The 20,134-nt window shown below is 39.3% G+C and overlaps 2 long non-coding RNA genes across 2 annotated transcripts in view; one reads left to right on the top strand and one right to left on the bottom strand.

Moving 5' to 3' along the window:
* The window catches only part of LOC140511891 (uncharacterized), a 72,636-nt gene extending 71,801 nt beyond the window's left edge, over nt 1-835 (top strand). Inside the window, exon 6 of the long non-coding RNA XR_011969705.1 lies at nt 743-835. This is a non-coding gene — a long non-coding RNA (uncharacterized lncRNA). The remainder of the gene's footprint in view (nt 1-742) is intronic.
* On the bottom strand, nt 408-20,125 carry LOC140511893 (uncharacterized). The gene is made up of 3 exons (XR_011969710.1): nt 20,038-20,125; nt 16,687-16,876; nt 408-2,024 (listed from the first exon to the last, which is right to left on the bottom strand). It is a non-coding gene; the product is annotated as an uncharacterized lncRNA (long non-coding RNA).
* Nucleotides 20,126-20,134: the final 9 nt, after the last annotated feature.

Genomic DNA, 20,134 nt, shown 5'->3' with positions numbered 1-20,134 from the left:
GTCATCTCCATTGATGTCCCCTGAATCTTGTCCCCTGATTCAGTAACAGTCTCATCTTAAATTTCTTCTCATGTACCCAGCTTCCTAATCACATTTTCTACCACCCCATTGCTCCAGAGGAACCCAAGTTCCAGATACAAATCGTGGATCCTTTGCCTTTTTTCCTAAGAAGGAGACTATCCCATGCCTTTCCTATACCAGTATCTCTGATGATTGCCTTGAATCATCAATAGTCTGGGTTGGCTTCCTTAGGGAGGGTACAAAGATCTAATCTGACCTATCTAACAGATTGCTTTTGTCTGATAGAGCAAAACAAAGTCCCTGGCCAAGCTGCAAGCCCCCCAGCAACTGCTGAAGTGGTAGAAGCTGACCTTTATTTCCTACTTAAGGAAACACATTCCCCTTTCAGACAATGGCTTAAGTTAGATCCCTGACAGTACTTGGAGTGTTCCATAGTCTTTCTGCAGTGAGCAGATGACATGTGTGTGTCTTCCTAGTATAAACTGTTAATTTACCTCCCCACTCACCCTTACTCCTTCCCTCCCAGATTCTTCATGGTCAGGGCCAACATGATCTTCCTGGTGGTCTTGGTGTATCATGTAACAGAATAGTCTGCCTGCTGTCCCATCCCTTCCTTTCTGGAAGATAGCTTTATATTTTTTGGATGTGACCAATGCAAGAATTTATTTTTCTTAACTATGCATATTTGTTATAAGGGTTTTGTTTTTCTTTCTTTCCATAGGAGGAAGACGGGAGGTAGGAAGAAAGGGAGAAAATAGATTTTTGTTCATTTTTAAAATGATATTTTAAAAAATAAATGTGTTAAGCTTCTAAATTTGTTCATGGGATCGTGTGAGTCATTTGTATCTTGCTCATTTTCTGTGGTGAAACACAGCCTGTCTCCTATGTGATACTGACAATCATTTTGTACATCGGGTGTCCAAGTGGGGACCACTGTCCCACTGCTGGGAAAATCTAGATATAAGCCATACTTGGGTTTTGTTTAGAGATTTTTCCAGAACCAGATTCTGGATTGTAGGGCATAAACCAAAGAGAGAACCTGGTCCCCTGGGTCAGTCCCCTAAGATTAATACCAGTCCATGTGACCTCAGAGTTCATGGGGAAGCCTGGATCCTGGCATTTATATCTTATTTATAGTATACGTTTATTTACCTATTGTTTCCTAAAATAGGCTGTAAACTCCTTGAGGGCAGGGACTGTTTAATTTTCGGGTCCTTGTTGCCAGCATAGTGCCCAGTATCGTCCAAATAAATGCTTGCTGCTGTTGCCATTGGACTATATACAATGGTATCTGTAGGTAGCAAAGATGACACAACTCTGGTGGCTCCATTTGAGGTAGAACCAAGGAAAACCCAGAGAGAATGAATCTGCCATATTTTACTGGCACTCTCCTCTTGAGAGAATCTCTCTGGTGGTAAGTTTGTTAGATGACTAGACATAAACCTTCTTGAATGACCTGAGGGCAAAGGATATGAAACCAAAACTCTCTCCCATATACATCTATGTTAATAGGCTCCTTAAGCTGAAGGGGGCGGGGGGGGGGGGGGGGGGGGTACCTGGTTTCTGTGTCCACCAAATGGAGCCAGATGGATAATTAAGAATTTTGGTGCCTGGGGCAGTACAAACCAAGGCTAGGATGAACAACCTGAAATGTGCATTCAGATTCCAAGTTTGTTTTCATCCAGATAGACATTGGGATACGGATGTGATGTTGAGATACAGCAATGGGGCTGGGCCAGGGAGGAAGGGAGTGATCGGATTCTTTTCTTTCTTCTGAAGAATTGTCAGGGGCTGAAAATTTCAGTTCTCTCACGCAAAATTGTGCTGTTAGTCCATTAAACAAGTAGATGTTGCGACTTCTATTGTGAAGAATGTCTTAGAACGAGGAACAGGCAGTGGCACCAAAGGAAAACTATCTTCTGAAAACAGACGGGATATCCCAGGACATCTTCTATCACGAGGATTGTTGTGGGCTCTAGAATGCCAACTCGGCAGCAGGGTTCCTGCAGAAGGAAACAAGGCCAGCAGAAAGGAAAATAAGGAAGGAGCTGAAGAGCAGGATCTTAAGGGACATTTGGCAGCGACTTCTTTGTTGCATTTCAGCCTTGCATTCCTGGAATTATACGGACAGATTTTGTTTTGGTTTTTCATTAAACTCCTTTTATGGCTGAAATCATAATGGTTTATCTATCTATATACACATAACTAAAATATAGCATGTATACATACACATATATGTAATAGAGCACATATATATGTACTTGTCTATATACATATGTATGTATATATGATACAGATAGCACAGAGTCAGATATACATGTTTTTTGCACAATCACCCTATGAGGTAAGCACCATGGATATTATTATCTCCATTTTACAGTTTAGGAAACTAAGGTTTGGAAAAGTGAAATGATTTTTCCCATGGTTACACAGCTATTCATTACCAAAGGTAAGATATAAACCTAGTTCTCTCCTGAATACAAGCACAGTCCTCTTTCCTCTACAAATCTTCTATAAGAACTCAAGTGTTATACTCTTCTGACTTCTTCTAGCTCTAGTGGCCAGGAATAAGACTGACAAAACTTTATGACCCAGCCAGAAAAAAAAGTCAGCATAGCCTTTACACTTATTTTGAATTTCTCCTTCTTAAAGGCTAACAACCAGAATATATATGTGTATGTATGTATATGTATATACACACACTTACATATATGTGCATGTATGTATGTGTATATGTAGGGGTGTGTGTGTGTGTATTGGCTAGAGTAACCCATGAAACTATCTACCTAAATAAGAACAAGTTCTTAGAATCATGGGATCATTATCCCAAAGGTCTGATGATGAAATATTATCCATTATAGGAAGGTGATAGAGGTATATATATGTCTCATTTTGCACCCTAAATCCATATATGGGAGAAATGTAAGGTGCAAGTGATGGGGTGCTTGTGTGCATGTGCTTGGGCCCCAATTCTAAAATCAAATTTCTCTTTAAAAATCACATTTCTCCCTAGCTTCAAAATACTATCTCAGGCAGTTTCTTCCCAGCCCAAAGACACAGCCTGCCCCAGCAACAACCATTATCCCCCTTCCTGCTACAGTTGCCAGCTGCACCTATAGAACTTATTAGAACCAACTATGTACTGACTGAACTCGCTGTGTACTGCGTCATAGTGACATTTACTACTCACTGACCAATCATATGTGTCCTAGACTCCCTTACATTGATCTTGTCTAACAAGACATTGATGAGAACCTGGTATCCAGCCCTGACTGTTAGTTAACTTAGTGAGGTTTCAGGACTAAAACCACACCTTCAGGAACCCCTCCCCAGGCTATTTCCTGATGAATTTTGGGTAAAATACCTGCAGTAGATACGAAAAGTGCATGTTCCTTTAAGAACTGACCACTACCACTCCTTAATCCCACCTCAAAACACCTAGTTAATATATTTGGCACATGTTTCCAAAAGTCTATCCTACATAAACTTTACCTGTAGCCCTCTAAGGTTGCAGGTTCCCTAAGAACTCTTGCCAGCTGAAAAGTGTAATAAATCTTTACCTTGACCCCAATAATGCTTGAGTCCGTGAATTCCTTCTAGGTGACCTGCCCCTGGTACTCTGGTGTTTGTGGGGGTCTCACCACCTCCTCTTCCAGCCCTCATCTGGAGGGAGGGAAAATTGTTTTTTGTTTGTTTTAAATAGCGATGTGGATGGTGATCCAGCTGTGAAACGCCACACCCGCTTTTCAGGGGTAGTCACTATATTATTTGTTTTCCTTAATTGCTTTATTTTGTTACAAGAGAACTCTCACAAAGTGAATGTGAAAATAAAACAACCAAAAAAAACAAGATGGGTATGGACACACACATACTCACACTCACACGCACACCACACACACACACACCACACACACACGCACACACACACGTGCGCTCACACACACAGAATCATAGATCTGGAGTTAGTCCAAGCCTCTCATATCAAAGGTGAACAAAGATAGAGAAGTGAAGAAACTTTCCACAGGGAGCAAGTGGCAGAATTAGGATTGTGATCTGCACAGACCAAAGATTTCCAGACTTATTTGACCTCCTACCCCCTTTACAAAAAAAAAATTCTTCTTCTCCTCCCCTAGAAATCTAATTTCTTTAACCCTTTAATGGTTAAAAAAAAAATTTGCCTCATTTCAAAAAAAAAGACAATATTTTTTTAAATGACATACTCAATAATTTATTGTAAATTTATGGAGTATTTTCCTGCATTGAAATTTTGATGATGCAGCATTGCATCATGGAGCCATATAGTATTGTAATGTAAATAAGTCATCACATGCACATATTCCTGCTGATGCATGCTGGACTTCCTGACAATGAGGGACACACACACTTGCCGACACTTTGCTGTTAAGACCTATTGGTGACTTGACCACTGATTGGTTATAACTTGCATTTTATGTGTTTACTTGGAAACAGCTTTACTCCATTACACAACAAATGAAACATGTACAAATGTTTTTTTCAAAATTTTTTTCTCTTCTTTCCTTATGCTCCCTTCTCCCCTTTGTTTTTATTCAATGCCCCCCGATTACAACTGAGGCTACCACCCCCCCTCTCAATCATTCCAGTGCCTCCAGGGAGTGGCATTGCCCACTTTGGGAACCTACTGAGATGGAAAGACCACCTGGATTTCTTGTGGGATTTCAAGAGGATTCTGAATGAAAACATGTGTCCTTTGAAGCAGTGAAGTGAATGTAGGTTAAGTGAAGGGTGACAGAAGTATGATTCAGAGGGAAGTCTGTGTGATCTGCCTGGTAGAGCCTTAGAGTGACAGAGAGAGAATTTCCTCCATAAGATTTGGGTACATCTGAAAAGAAAACAACAACATAGCAGTGGCAGGGATGACAAAGACATGAACTTTGGGGACACCTAGATGGATAGAAGAAGGAAGGATAATGTGACATCAAGCCAACATACATTCTTTTAAAAGTGCTTAACTTTTTATTAAAGTCCTTTTAATTTCTACAAATCTCTGGTCTTATGCCTCATTGTGAGGTGAGATGACTTTTGTTCAGGAGGGTGTTTCTACACTGGAAAGATTCCAAGTATAGTCCTAGCATTACACTTGGTCTGCTTCCTGAGCACCTGCCTAGTTAAGTACAAAGAAATTTGTCACTCGTAATCTGGCTTCTTGCTTAACATGTTTTTTTGGCCATGGCAATCCCTAAAACAAACAGAACATGCAATATCACCTTCAGTGTTGCAGTCTCTGTTCATTCCAGCAGTGATTAAGGCAATGTTCTTGAAAAGAGAGCAGGAGGTTTTTAAAATTGTAGTATTTATAAACCATCTATAAACAATTACTTCACTGTTGAAACTCTAAAGATGAGGTGCTCATCCTGTGACCAGTGATTGGACAGCCTACCGGAAGGATGATGCTTTGTTGATCTTATCATTCTCATTAGAAGGGAACCTAGAAAACAAAAGGAGATTGGAGCTACAAGGATGTTTTATAGGTTCTCCTGAGATAGGCAAACAAAGGAGTTGACTTAGTGGATGTTATTCTGTGTGCAAGGCAAAGAAAAAAATATTATTTCATGAAATACTTGATCATCTAACAGAGTTTATGAAGAGCATTTGGAAGAAAGACCACCATGAAGATAATTTGCAGGTCATGTGTTAATCTTTGTGCAGAGAGTAAGGAAAAAGAAAATTTCTATGAAAAACTCAGCAAGATCCAACACTAACTTAACATAGGATGTAATATTCAGTGATTTCAGTATAATGGTGGACATAGGGAAGAATGATAAAAAATACAAAAGGAAAGGGAAAGAAGAAGGGAAGGGAATAAGCATTTACATAGTGTCTACTATGTGCCATGCTCTGTGCTAAGCACTTTGCAAACATTACCTCATTTGAGCCTTACAACAGCCCTGTGAGGTAGGTAGCAGCTAGCAATAGCTAGTCTTTAGCCGGCTGTGTGCCAGGTAGTGTGATCAGTGCCTTTTAACAACTATTATCTCTCTTGAGCTTCACAATAATCCAGAGAGGCAGATGCTATTATTATCCCTATTTTTATAGGTGAGGAAAATGAAGCAAACAGATGTTAAGTGACTTGCCCAAGGTCATGCAGCTAGTAAGTGTTTATGGCTATGGATATAAAAACATTATGAAAAATGAAATAGATTTATTCTAATAGATAGAAAATAACTTGATAGTAATGTGGAAGTCATTTCTGAAGCAGCTATCTTGTAGGATCAGACCATGGACATAAAAGTCATTCTGATTTTTATGAAAGAATGAAAATGAGAAGAAGGTATAGCATGCAACGGAAGCAAGTTCAGTATGACCAATATACCTTGAAACATATAATAGCAGAAATAACTTTGTCTGATGACCTTGTGGTTGTAAATATATCTCTTGGGCTGATGGTTTAGATAGACAGTGAACTGGACCCAGAATTGAATAAGAAGAGATTAATTACATTAATTACATTTGGGATTTGAAAACTTTTAACATTTGACAATTAACAAGGACTTTTAACAATTCCACATTTCTCACGAAAACAGAGATCTATATTTTTAACATCAATATTCTTCTGAAGATGGCAGAGTAGAAAGACACCTATACTCAGGGTCTCACCACACAGCCCATAAAATACCGGTAGAGAGGGACTCTCAACAAATTTTGGAGCAGCAGAAGTGGAGAACAACAGAGTGGAGGAAATTTCCAGCCCAGGGTGACCTGAAAGGCCCACGGAAAACATCTGTTGTGCCAGATGCGGAGCAAAGCCCAGACCAGCCTTGGCTGCACAGCTTGACTCGTGAACAGCCCTTGGGGGGCGGAATCTCCAGTTGCGGAATCCCCAGTACCAGCAGCAGCAGGTTCCCAGATCCCTCAACCCACAGGCGCCAAAGGTCAGTGACGGGGGTTTTTCAGCTGGCCAGGAAGGGAGAAGGGCCTTCTAAAGCTCTTGCAGCAGGCAGTGGCCACAGAGGCTGAACAGCAGCCTGTACCGACCTGCTCCATTGTAGGAGCGTAAAAACCCCTGGGAGCACTGAGAAGCTGATTATTGCCTCCACCCTGTGTGGAGGCCCTGGGGGAGCTGGTCCTTGTCTCACACTGAATGGTGGCCCTGCCCACCCAGCTTATCTGAAAATCAGCCCCCAGTGCTGACTTGGAGGAACTAGAGGCCAGGTGGCTGTGGAGAGGAACCTCTGCTAAGATTCTGGGCACAAAAATTCCTCTCTGTGCCCAGACCAGTACATGCTTCATTGTGCCAACTTGGAGGAACTGAGATCTTACAGATTCCCAGAGTATACCCTACTCTTGACAAAGGACCCAAAATTCAAGTAACTGGTTGGGAAAATGCCCAAAAAAGGGAAAAAAAATAAGACCATAGAAGGTTACTTTCTTGGTGAACAGATATCTTCTCTCATCCCTTTAGATGAAGAAGAACAATGCTTACCATCAGTGAAAGACATAAAAGTCAAGGCTTCTGTATCCCAAACATCCAAAATAAATATTCAGTGGGCTCAGGCCATGGAAGAGCTCAAAAAGGATTTTGAAAATCAAGTTAGAGAGGTGTAGGAAAAATTGGGAAGAGAAATGAGAGAGATGCAAGAAAAGCATGAAAAGCAGGTAAACGCCTTGTTAAAGGAGACCCAAAAATATGCTGAAGAAAATAACACCTTGAAAAATAGGCTAACTCAACTGGCAAAAGAGGTTCAAAAAGCCAATGAGGAGAAGAATGCTTTAAAAAGCATTAGCCAAATGGAAAAGGAGGTTCAAAAGCTCACTGAAGAAAATAGTTCTTTCAAAATTAGAATGGAACAGATGGAGGCTAATGACTTTATGAGAAACCAAGAAATCACAAAACAAAAACCAAAAGAATTAAAAAGTGGAAGATAATATGAAATTCCAGAGTTCCCTGGTCAAGGAGAAAATATTGCAAGCATCTAGAAAGAAACAATTCAAGTACTGTGGAAATACAATCAGGATAACACAAGATCTAGCAGCTTCTACATTAAGGGATCAAAGCATGTGGAATATGATATTCCAGAAGTCAAAGGAACTAGGACTAAAACCAAGAATCACCTATCCAGCAAAACTGAGTATAATAATTCAGGGGAAAAAATGGTCATTCAATGAAATAGAGGACTTTCAAGCATTCTTCATGAAAAGACCAGAGCTGAAAAGAAAATTTAACTTTCAAACACAAGAATGAAGAGAAGCATGAAACGGCAAACAGAGAAGTCACAAGAGACTTAGTAAAGTTGAACTGTTTACATTCCTACATGGAAAGACAATATTTGTAACTCTTGAAACTTTTCAGTATCTGGGTAGTGGGTGGGATTACTTACACACACACACACACACACACACACACACACACACACACACACACACACACACATACACACACACAGACAAAGAGCACAGAGTGAATTGAATAGGATGGGATCATATCTTAAAAAAATGAAATTAAGTGGTGAGAGAGAAATATATTGGGAGGAGAAAGGGAGAAATGGAATGGGGCAAATTATCTCTCATACAAGAGGCAAGCAAAAGACTTTTCAGTGGAGGGAAAAAGGGGGGAGGTGAGAGAAAAAAACATGAAGATGACTCTCATCACATTCGACTAAAGGAAGGAATAAAGTACACCCTCATTTTGGTATGAAAACCTATCTTACAATACAGGAAAGTGGGGGAGAAAGGGAATAAGCAGGGTGGGGGGAATGATGGAAGGGAGGGCAGTGGGAGGAGGGAGCACTCTTGGGGAGGGACAAGATCAAAAGAGAGAACAGAAGCAATGGGGGGCAGGATAGGATGGAGGGAAATATAGTTAGTCTTACAGAACACGACTTTTATGGAAGTCATTTGCAAAACTACACAGATATGGCCTATATTGAATTGCTTGCCTTCCCAAAGGGAATGGGTGGGGAGGGAGGGATGAAGAAAAGTTGGAACTCAAAAGTTTTAGGAACAACTGTTGAATATTGTTCTTGCAACTAGGAAATAAGAAATACAGGTAACGGGGCATAGAAATTTATCTTGCCCTACAGGACAAAAGAGAAGATGGGGATAAGAGAAGGGAGGGATGTTAGAAGGGAGGGCAGATTGGTGATAGGGGCAATTAGAATGCTTGGCATTTAGGGGTGGGGAGAGGGGAGAAATGGGGAGAAAATTTGGAACCCAAAATTTTGTGGAAATGAATGTTGAAAACCTAAATAAATAAATAAAGAAAAATATTCTTCTGAGGGTACTACACAGCTCTGTCAAGGTATATCACTATGTCCAAAGAATTAAAATTACAGATCATCAAAGGGCAGTAAACAGCATACTACCAATGAAGATTCATTCAGAACAAGTAGTTTAAAGGATGTCCCCAGAGAAATGTATTAATGGAAAAGGATATTGACAGCAAGCAATAACCACCAGTCTGTCTATTCCATAGGTATCCATTCAGCAATGAGTATGCAAGAGAATAGGACCTCAGTATGTTGACTGACCTCCTATAGAGTGTTTCTGGGACAAGACAGACAAGAATCACTTAAGAAGAGAAGAAACTGACATGTTGTAATCTGTACCAGTAGAAAGAATAACCATATCTCTGAGGTCACAATTATGTTGACCCAAGTACATGGTGTTCCTTGTCCCTCTCCCAGTAGATTAGACTATGTTTCCTAAAGTGTAGGTTTGCTTCCCCCAGTGCCCAGCGCAATGCCTGAAATAAAGTGGTTCTTTCATAAATGCTCATTGAATAGAACTGACTGAGCAAAGTTAATTTCTATATAAATTAGTAAAAATAAATTAATATATTGAGTATTTCATAGTTAACAAAAATTTGTTGTTCAGAACATCCACTGTGTACTAACTACCCTGAACACTAATTTCAGAGAAGATGCTCTTTGGGATGTTATCTCTCTAGTTTTATCCCCCAAGGAGTTTTCTCATCCAAAGAAAGTTGCCTAAGACTGCAGATGTTATCTCGCAGTGGGATATTGCTTTCCACAGAAACCAGTGAATTATAGCCACCTCATATCTGTCCTGTATCTCTTAAAGAGCTCTAGGGTGGAGCCTTCCAGGGGCAAATCCCTACTACAGTTAATCTGGGAGTTGGGGTATTAACCCTCCTTAGCTCATTTTATTGGCAAGTGGTGGTGTTTCCTCTGAAAGAGGGTAAAAGGCAATCTTGACAACAGTGTGCCCCCAGTAAAGGTCGTATCATTAAGTTGTGCAACACTAATACTTCTTATTTCTCTAGTGCTTAAAGGTTTACAAAGTTCTCTCCTTTTAAGAACACTATGAGTGGTGCAACAATTTATGAATCAGTGAGTATTATTATTTCCATTTTAAATGAGAAAACTGAGGTTTAGATGAGGTAAGTGATTTGCACATGACCACAGCTTGCGTCAGAGCTGGAGTTTGAATCTCAGCTTTCTGATTTCAAGACCAGGCTTCTTTCCATTGCTGTAGCTGTTGAAATAATAAGTCATGTTTCTATAATGCTTTCAGATTTGCAACCCCCATGTGGTAGATAGGACAAGGATCATTTTCACAGTTTTACTGTGGTAGAAACTGAGTCTAAGAAACATGAAGTGAGCGTCATACAGTGAAGCAGTATCGGCAGCCAGGATTTGAAGTCAGGTTCCCTTTTCCAAGTCCAGTATTTTTTCCTCTATGCCAGGGATTCTTAATGTGGTGTAATGTTAATGTAAAGTTAATGGTGGGTGGGGGGAAGAGTTAAAGATCTTCCCTGCCCATTAATAGACCTCAGTACCTTTTGTAAATTTCTATTGAGGCACTGGGTCAGAGGATGGTGCTCTGGCTCTGAAAAGTATATAAATACTCTCAGGTGAGGTTTTACTTTGGGTCTTACTCATTGAGTGTTCATTTGGCCAGACCAGACTCTGGGCAGTCATTAAGGAGCCCCCCTGGCTCTGAAAACCCTTTTCTCTCTAGTAACTATGTATGTATGTATTGGCCAGACAGTTGGATCTGTCTGTTGCTCTGTGATGTATGTATTGCTTGTGGTCAGGCAATTGGAAGCCTTATATCTGTTTGTATTTCTCTGTTTGTATTTTCTCTGAAGTTCAGGGTGCTTTTCCCCTTGAACTAAGTGAATGATGTATGTGCTTAATTAAAGTAGATTTCTGATCCCTCAAAAGTTGCCTTTCCTTTTCGAAAAGTTGATCAAAGAATCTGTGATAGCAGGCCATCCTGGATGTGTCAGTGCTTGCTTTTACACGTGGGGTCCATGGACTCCTGGCGAATAAATCACAGGAGTCCTGTGAACTTGAATAAGGGGGAAAATCATATCTTTATTTTCATTGGCATTTAACTAAAATACAGCATTTCCTTCAATTATTTAAAAATATAATTCTGAGAAGGGGCTCACCAGACTCTGAGATAAGTCCATGACACACACAAAATGGTTGAGAACCTTTGTTCTGTATAATTAATGAATGGCAAAAAAGAAGCCTAATGGAAATAGAATTTGAATGAGTTTTTGTATGTACTCATTTGAGGGTTCAAAATAAAGTACCATGATTTGCCTCTCTTTTCCTCAGTATCATCACAGGACAACTAGGGAAGGGTGACCAGGATTTTGTCCCAAAACACTCAGAAGTAGAAGGTGTAAATTTTTAACATGTGTGCTTTTCAAAAATGGCAGAGATTAGCAGGAGTTTACGTGCTCTGTGACCCTGGGCAAGTAACTTAACCTCTATCTGCCTTAATCCACTGGAGAAGGAAATGTCAAACCACTCCATAATTTTTGCCAAGAAAATCCTATGGACAGTATTGGTATGCTATGGTCCACAAGGTTATGAAGATTCAGAAATGACAGAACCACAACAATGAACCTTTGTAGTAGCTAAAAACTAAGCTTTTTCTGTTTAAATGGATTTGTGTTAATTTCTTGTTTTAAGTTCACATCATGACTTTAAAAGATTTTTTAAGACCCTCATTTTGTGCTATTTGCTTACCAAGGGAACCTGTCGAGTTCTTGCTATTCTGTCAATCTCAGGACTAATGACTCTGACTCAATGAATGCTTGCCATTTATTTCACTTTCCTTTGTGTAGAAGGCATGTCTAGATCTCCATGTTTTAATCCAATCATGTTGAATCTAATTTTGAGGACTAACTCCAAAGTGTGTTCTACAGTAATGGACTTTTTAAATTATTCAGAAAATATTTTGGTTTATTCTTCCTCATGGGTTTTTTACTCCAAAATGCCATATGGGAAGGTTGCTGTTGTCTTTAACCAGAGTGTTATCTATCACATGGGTGTGGAGAAAGTGAAATTGAAAATGTAATTCACTGTGTTCCTGACAATGGCTCAGGATTCTGAGAAGTCAGTGCCCTCCTTTCTTCTCTACACTGATTTCCACTTTTATTATTATGTGCCTTTCATTTTTAAGTAGAAAATGGGGGGAAAAAAGCTTGTCTTTTTTCTTTTGTTTTTTCTCTTTTTCTTAATAAATAAATGTTTTTTCCAATTACACATAAAATAGTTTTCAATATTAATTTCTGTAAGATTTTGAGTTTCAAATTTTTCTCCCTTCTCCTCCCCAAGATAGCAAGCAATCTGAAATAGGTTATACATGTACAATCATGTTAAACATATTTCCACATTAGCCATGTTGTGAAAGAAGAATCAGAACAAAAGGGAAAAACCACAAGAAAGAAAAAACAAAAAAAAAGTGAAAATAATATGCTTTGTTCTGCATTCACACTTCACAGTTCTTTCTCTGGATGTGCTTATCATTTTTCATCATGAGTCTTTTGGAATTGTCTTGGATCATCATATTGCTGAAAAGAGCTTAGTCTAGCATATTTGATGATGGCACCATGTTTCTATTACTATGTGCAGTGTTCTTCTGGTTCTGCTCACTACACTCAACATCAATTTATGTAAGTCTTTCTGGGTTTATCTGAAGTCTTCCTGCTCATCATATCTTATAGAACAATAGTATTCCATTACATTCATGTACCACAATTTGTTCAGTCATTCCCCAATTGGCTGGCATCCCCTCAATTTCCAGTTCCTTGCCACCACAAAAAGAGATGCTATAAATATTTTTGTACATGTGGAATCTTCTTCCTTTTTTATCTTTGGGATACAGATCTGGCAGTGGTATTGTTGGATTAGAGGATATACAGTTTTATAGCCCTTTGGGCATAATTCTAAATTGTTTTCCAGGATGGTAGGATCAGTTCACAACTCCACCAACAATGCATTAGTGTTCTATTTTTTCCCCACATTTCCAGTATTTATCATTTTCCTGTTCTATCATATTAGCCAACCTGATAGGTTGGTACCTCAGAGTTGTTTTAATTTGCATTTCCCTAATCATTAGTGATTTAGAGCATTTTTTCATATGACTATAGATAACTTTAATTTCTTCATCTGAAAATTACTTATTCATATCCTTTGACCATTTTTCTATTGTAGAATGATTTGTATTCTTATAAATTTGACTCAGTTCTCTATATATTTTAGAAATGAGGCCTTTATCAGAAATACTGGCTATAAAAATTATTTACCAGCTTCAAAAGGGCTTTCCTATAGAGGGAAAGTTATACATTTCAGAAAAGATTCAGTTTTAAATTTCTGATTTGTCTTTGCTATCATTATAGATAATAATAGTTTTTCTCTTCTGTATCATTTTGCCTGATCAAAGTGATTTTTCCAGGTAATTGAAGTTTGACTCTTTAATTGGATTCAGTTAAACTCACCAAATATTTACCAAGTGCCTACTATGTGAAAATAAGAGTCAGCTTGGTGTAGTCTATGGAGGGCTGACATGGGAAGTGGGAAGCCCAGTTCCAGCTTTGACTGTGACACATATTACCTTTGTGGCCATGGGAAAGTCACAGAAAGTGAGTGCCCTGGGTAACTCTATAAGACTATAAATAGAAGACAGGTGCCATCTGCATCAATGGAGGGAGTTCCCAAGCCAGCCAGGAGTTCCCAGCACTGATAAAATTGCATGTTGGAACCCAATTTTTCTACCCTTGTCCCCTAAAAAAGAGTAATTCACTGCTTTAGGCACTGGAGAAAATGCAGTAGTAAGAAAGGACCTTTGCCCTCCAGTAGGTAGGATTAAATAGAAGTGATAAGGTCTAGAAAAATGCTGATAATACTGGTTAGAATACTTTAAGTGTATAAGATGTGGTGCTACAGTGGATAAAGAGCCTGGCCTGGAGTCAGGAAGATTCGTCCACCTGTGTTCAAATCCAGCCTTCCACACTTAATACCTGTATGAACCTGGGCAAATAATCTACCCTGTTTGCCTCAGTTCCTCATCTGTAAAATGAACTGGATAAGGAAATGGCAAACCACTCCAATATCTTTGCCAACAAAATGGGTCACAAAGAGTTTGACCTAGCTGAATAACAAATTCTGGTGAATGAGATATGAAAATGCTGTTTGATTATCTTAGGGAGAAATCTTTATCATCTTTATACACCCACATGATATTTACTGTTTGAACCAGAGTTTGCGGTGAAGGGGTAGTAATTTCAGGAAAGTGCTGTCAAAAGAGGTCGCTCAATTCCTCCATCTCATCTACTAGGAAGTTTATCTTATTGTACTAAAGGATAGGGAACTAATTGGACTCCTCCCAGTCTTCCCACCTTTTAGATTTGGATTTTTTTTTTAAACTTTAAGTATATTTCTCATTTAATAAGATGCTTGTTATTAGTTAGTGAAAAGATAAATATTTTGCTTTATAAGTATTCATTTTATCAATTGGTTGAATAGATAAAAATTAAAAAAATTAATTTACATCTCTCATAAAGAGGATAATAAAAATTCTCCTACCACAATTTTTCACCCATTAGATTTGGAAGCACTGATGGAATGAAGATATAGATTAAGACATTTCTGTGTGGGCAGCTAGGTTGGCACAGTGGTTACAGTGCCAACCCTAGAATCAGGAGGACTTGAATTCAAATCTGGCCTCAGATACTTATTAGCTTTGTGACCCTGGGTAAATCATTTACCCTGTTTCCCTCATTTTCCTCATCTGTACAATGAAGTGGATAGAAAATGGCAAACCACTCCAGGATCTTTACCAAGAAAACCCCAAATGGGACAACAGAGAGTCAGACATGATGGAAACAACTCAACAACAACAAATACATAACTGGATGTGGCCAATGTGGGAATTTTCTTTGTTTGACTATTCATGTTTATTACAAGGGTTATTCTTAATGGGGTAGGGAGGTGGGAGAGCATTAAATTTAAAAATAAATAATTGAATAAGAGTGAAATAAGTTAATATTTTTTTAGAAAGTTGCATAAGTTCTTTGTGTTTTCATAGCCTAACACAGAGCCATAAAAACAGTAGGTACTTACTGTTTGTTTTTTTTAAATAAATGAATAGATGAATGAATGAATACCAAGAAAGAAATCAGCTGAAAAAAGAAAGGAAATCTATTGCCCCTCTTCTCCCAGAACCTTTTCTGAGCAGCCCTAGGAAGTTCTTAGTTTATAAAGTTGGATTTAACATGAATGCTATGACCTGTTCCAGACTTTGGGAGAAGACAAGTTGAATCCTACCTTCCATAACTGTGAGTGGACATTTGAACTATTGAGTAATATTCTTCACATTGTGAAATTGTTTCAACAACCCCTTAACTATTTTGTGAATAATAATAATAATTATAATGATGAATACAGAACTAGCCTCAGAGTCAGGAAAACCTGGGTTCCAGTATTGCTTCTGATACACATTGACCTTGTGACCCTGGGCAAGTCAGTGTTCTAGTCAACTTTTTAAGACTAGAAGGTGTGTGTGTGTGTGTGTGTGTGTGTGTGTGTGTGTGTATGTGTAGGTAAAGGCTATAACAAAGAAGACTGCCATCTGCAATGGCAAGATGTTTCCTCACCCACCTCAAGAAGGCAGCTGGATACATAGACCACTGAGCTTGGGATCAGGAAGACTTCAATTCAAATCCTGCCTCAGACATTTACTTGCTGTGTGACTATATCACCCACAGCAGCTGCTATGAACATGCAGATGTATTTCCAGGGTTGAATCACAAAATATAATAAACTCTCTTCCTCAGAGACGAAACCAAGATATTTATTCAGATACCAGAAAGCCAAGTCTACCATGGTAACAAAGAAGTTTATACATATCACCAATCCAGGAAGCACCACCACCAAGCCTTCCTTCTGCTAGGTCTCCTCACAAACAAGCTCCCCTAGGCAAAATTCCTCTCTCTCTCACTCAGGCTAGCTGCTCTGCCTCACTCCCTCTCAGCTCTTCCTCACTCTCACTTTTTGCTCCATTCTTCCTGCTCCACCCCTCAGCAAGCTCCTTCCACCATAGGCTCCATGTGACTTAGGCTTAGTGACAGCAGTCAACTGGGCCCAAGGTAACATAGGCCTATTAATGGGCAGGAAAGATCTTCCCATTCCATTAACATTACATTTGGCCCCACTATCTTTTGTGTCCATTATATAGGTCAATGAGAATTTAGGGGTAACTAGTATCAACATAACTTAACAATATAACAGAGATAACACAAAATAAACACATAAAAATATCTTAGGGTAGGGGCTTGAGCGTAAGCACCCTATCATTCCCCACTCAAATTAATGGGATTCAAAGTCCCTTGGGGTAAGGGGTGAAGGTCTCATCTTCTGAAATTACCTCCTGCTGAGATTGGACATAGAGTTGTTTCTGCCTCCTGAGGTCCTATCCAAGGGGTCAGTTCCTTATCCAGAGCTTGGTCAATGCCAGGTCCAGGGATGATGTATCATAGTCTTGGACAGAGGGTGACATCCAGCTTAAACAGTCAATTATTCACAAGTGAAGGGCACTAAGCCTGGAGAAGACAAATCTAGCAAACAGGTGAAACAAACAAAGGTCAAAAAAGAATAAGGAGAGAATAACCAGAAGAAGGGTAAATATAGTGTCAACTGTGCTTCTGGAGTCCGTGAACCCACTTGAATTGCATTAATTCTTATCTTCATCACTACAAATTGGTATCTCCCCTCAGGCAAATTTAAAGTCATACCTCTCAATATATCTATCCCAATGATGTATTCAGGAAAAGTTACAATTACCACTATATATTCTTTCTTAGGTAATTGCCCAATTTTCATCATTAGTTTAACTTGTCTAGTTGGTATTTCAGCCCCTCCTAGTCCTATGATGGTACAAGGGGTTCCATGTTTAAATTTATATCAGGGGCCTCTGCCCCAGTATCTAATTAATGTCCTAGCTACAGTAGTTGATCCATTTTTCCAGTATATGGTTAAACTGATGTGGAGTCTGTAATCCCATTTGTGTATTTCTTTAATCTGAGCTGGGGCTTGACCAATTTCCTAGTTTCCCTGAAAGTGTGATAAACTTGGTTATGATGATTCAAGAGGATCTGTAGGGGCAGTTCTTACTTCCCTATTCCTTCTAATATCAAGTCCCTTTTTTCAGTACATCCTATTTAATTCATTAGTTGGAATAACATCTATTCTTCCAAAATCTATCCCTGCTCTTAAAGCAATAAGCAATTCTTTCCTTATTAATCTATTCTGACTTTTAATCTGCTAACTATTTGCTCTTCTCTCTTGAGGAAATTTATCTTTTCTCCATTCTCTGAAGTCACCTAACTATGAAATTTTATATAGCACCTCCAAAAGAGGGTGCCCTATTTCCCCAATTAGTAGATTCAGAATTATGTGTCTTCATTATTATGTTTTTATGAAGATCAGTTAAAGGAGTGCTATGATAAGTGCAGTCATCTCTGACCATTATTACAGTTTTCATTACCTCTTCCTTTAACTTTCTCATACCGTCTCTAAGTGAATACCAAGGTTTATCTCCACCAGGCCACATAGAATCAGCGGGACACTGTTTCTTGCAACCCTTGGCAGTTAAAGCTAACAAATTAGTCCCATTGTTACTTCCTTGAATATGGTAATCCCTAAAAGGTTTTTGTTCAAAGGGATTCTGACTAATACCAACGAATTTCAATTTATGTTATCTATCCATGCTCCTCCTGCCCTTTCCTCTGATGATTCTCTTCATCCAAGATACTAAAGATTCTCCCATTTTTTGGGTGAATCAACTTAATATATCTGTGACTTCCTGCTGAGTAAAATCCTTAATTACTTCCTTAAACACTTTGTGGCCCCCCTGGATCTCCTGTTTCTTTGTAGTATTGGATGTGTGTCCACATTGCTAGAAGCCTCTTCATCTGAATTTGCTCATCTTCCTCCCATTGGTCTGGGTCTTTAGCAGGCTCCACACATGCAAAGGCTGCATGTACCTTCTTCTTGTTAACTTTTCTTTTTCCAAACTACACTTACAGCTACTTTTTCTTCTACCACCTGGTACTTTCTAGTTTGTTCTTCTTAAGGAAAGTTCCAGCACTGTAGCATAGAAAGCTTCTCATGGAAATCAGCTAACTCATTTTCCTCCTGAACTTTTTCCTGTAGCAATTTGTCTCTTCTTTTGGATATAATACAGCAACTTGTTAACAAGGCCCATCTTCTTCTACACACACCTGCCATTTCTTTCCTGGTTCTATTGGTATGCCTTGCAAACATCTTTCTAAATCTATGGGTTCTGTCTTCCATAACCTTCGTTCTCAGTTTTCACAAAGTCCTGTGATTTTAGCCTATTTGCTTGCCAGGGAGGAATAAGGTAAATCCTCCCAATCCCAGGATACCTACTTCCTTCCCTAGAGCCTTCTGGTTAACAAGTAGAGGTTTTATATTTTGTGATCTCATCCTCCTCACCAAACATATTGCCAATGCAATACCCACAGTAACTGCTATGAATATGCAGATGTATTTCCAGGGTTGAATCATAAAATATAATAAACTCTCTTCCTCAAAGATGAAACCAAGATATTTATTCAGATACCAGAAAGCCAAGTCCACCATGGTAACAAAGAAGTTTATACACACCACCAATCCAGGGAACACCACCATCCCCAAGCCTTCCCTCTGTTAGGCCTCTCCACAAACAAGTTTCCCTAGGCAAATTTCTCCCTCTCTCACTCAGACTAGCTGCTCTGCCTCATCTCTGTCTCACTCTCTCCCAGTTCTGCCTCATTCCTGCTTCCTGCTCCACCCATCCTGCTTCACTCATTCAGTAAGCTCCTCCCACCATGGGCTTCATGTGACTCAGGCTCCATCACAGCAGTCAGCTGGGCCTGAGCTCAAAGAAGATCACACAGGCCTATTAACAGGTGGGAAAGAGCTTCTCATTCCATTAACATTACAGTGACTGGGGGCAAGTCACTCAATCTCCGAGTAGCTCAGTTTCTTGAAGATGAGGATAATAACAGCACCCAATTTCCAGGGTTGTTGTGAGATTCAAATGAAATGTTTGTAAAGGGTTTGGTGCAGTCTGTGGCACATTGTGGGAACCTAATAAATATTTGTTTATTTTGACCCTTCCCTCCAACGTCCATACCCTTGAAATAATAATGGGCTTTAGTGTCTATAGAATGCTCCCAACCACCCAGCAAGAATAAGATAGGATCACCTCCTCATTGTTTTAGTAAGGGTAAATGATTCAGTTGGGGGACACAGTTCATAAGTTGTTGAGTCAGAACTTGAACCCAAGTCTTCAAATCCCAGATCCAGGGTACTACTCATTCCAACAGTCTGCTAACAATTTTATAGTGCTCCCCTACTTTGAGGACTTTGTAATTTTTGTTTCTACCCTACATAGAAATATTTTTGGGTGCTTTTGGGAACAAAGAGTGTCCAAAACAAGTGTCCAGTCATGACTTGAGAGAAATGATACTTTCATGCCTTCCAAAGTCCCTCGGTGGAGATGCAGATGTATTACCAAGCAATATTCACAGCACTGGTGGTGACTATGAATATGCCAGTGTAGTTCTCAGTCGTAAAATATAAAAGACTCTCCATAGAGAAGGCATTAACTTAAGCACCAGAAAGTCAAATCCCAGAACCAGAAATCAAAATCCGTCATGGTGACCAAAAAGTTAATAAACAGGATCACAGTAGATCAAAGTCATTCTCAGACCTTCCCCCCTCAGCCAGGGCCTTTTCACCATCAACTGTCATAATGTTTCAGTTGGCCTGTGTCAGTTGAGCTGTGTTCTTTCCCCTTGGACCTGACC

Source organism: Notamacropus eugenii, chromosome 6, assembly GCF_028372415.1.
Source record: "Notamacropus eugenii isolate mMacEug1 chromosome 6, mMacEug1.pri_v2, whole genome shotgun sequence".
NCBI classification, from domain to species: Eukaryota; Metazoa; Chordata; class Mammalia; order Diprotodontia; family Macropodidae; genus Notamacropus; species Notamacropus eugenii.
The sequence above is the reverse complement of the archived record's forward strand: the minus strand, read 5'-3'. Positions and strand labels throughout refer to the sequence as shown.